We start from the raw sequence: 1,319 nt of genomic DNA, 5'->3' as shown, positions 1-1,319 counted from the left end.
TTACATCTAACGACGTTGTTAGTTGATCAGAATTAGCTAGTCCTGAGGTTACTTTGTCGAGTTTTGCAGATTCTGGTTATATTAAAACTGGAATTTCAACACTTGGTTGAACTTCTTCTGAATCTTGAGCATCAGCTGACTCCTTTTCAACTTCGACAGTGTTGGGCTCTACTGTCTTCTCGCTCATCAATGTCAACGCTTTATAATGTTCCTTCCCAAATTTCTTGAATTCTCCATGTCACTAGGTAGAGCACCTTGTGTTTGATTCCTGAGTTTAGTAGCAAGCTGGCCCACTTGATTCTCCAAATTCTTTAGAGTGGCGTCGTTTTTCCCTATGTATGCCTTCAACAGACTCTCTAAGCTATTGGATGGTTCCGTTTGGGTTGGTTTCTGAACTTGTTGGAGGAATTAGGCAGCTGAGTTGGTCTAGGTTAGGTGTAAGTGTTACTGGTTCCAACCCCTTGGTTACTCTGGGAAAAATTCGGGTGATTTCACCACGATGAGTTATAAAAGTTGGATTGTAGTCCTTGCCTCCCTCGATTTTGGTTTTGGTTACCCATGCAATATACGGATTTGGGGTTCGATGGAAATTCTTCAAACAAATGTCCTTCCCCACAATACACACAGGCTATATTCTTAAATTGGTTAGGTGGTTGGGCTACAAAACGGTTAGACCCATTAGTGGTAAGATTCTTAAGCATTGAGGATTTTGAAGTTACCTGAGATGCGAGTGGGGTGAGAGCGTCCACTTCATGTATTCCAGCGACTCATCTCCCTGACGCTGCTCGATTGGTTGGCCATTGATAATTGTTGCTGGAAATCCTCTTAATAATTTCGTAAGTCTCATTATAAGACTTAGAAAGGAGAGCACCATTACCATAGGCATCCACTACCATCCTCGTGTGAGCGTTGAAACCATTATAGAATGTCTCAAATTGAATGCAATGTGGGATTCCATGATGAGGGCACTTTCGTAATAACTCTTTGTACCTTTCCCATACCTCATACAGGGACTCATCATCCATTTGTTGGAAGGCAGTGATCTCATTCCTCAACTTGGCATTCTTGCTCGGCGGGAAATACTTCTTGAGGAATCTCTCAGCTAACTCTTGCTATGTAGAAATGGAGTTCGGTGCCAATAAGTTCAACCAGGCACGAGCTTTGTCCCTTAGCGAATATGGGAACAGCTTCAGTCGTAATGCATCTTTTGGTACTCCAGCTAACTTGAATGAATCGCTCACTTCCATAAATAGTCTTAAGTGAAGATGAGGATTTTCAGTAGGCATTCCACTGAATTGGCCCACAGTCCGAAGCATCTA

At 42.5% G+C, this 1,319-nt stretch overlaps 1 non-coding gene across 1 annotated transcript; it reads left to right on the top strand.

Moving 5' to 3' along the window:
* The first annotated feature begins 951 nt into the window (after positions 1-951).
* Positions 952-1,058, top strand: LOC128036495 (small nucleolar RNA R71). The gene has a single exon (XR_008193290.1). It is a non-coding gene; the product is annotated as a small nucleolar RNA R71 (small nucleolar RNA).
* Positions 1,059-1,319: the final 261 nt, after the last annotated feature.

Source organism: Gossypium raimondii, chromosome 13 (assembly GCF_025698545.1).
Source record: "Gossypium raimondii isolate GPD5lz chromosome 13, ASM2569854v1, whole genome shotgun sequence".
NCBI lineage: Eukaryota > Viridiplantae > Streptophyta > Magnoliopsida > Malvales > Malvaceae > Gossypium > Gossypium raimondii.
This window is presented reverse-complemented; position numbering and strand designations above follow the sequence as displayed.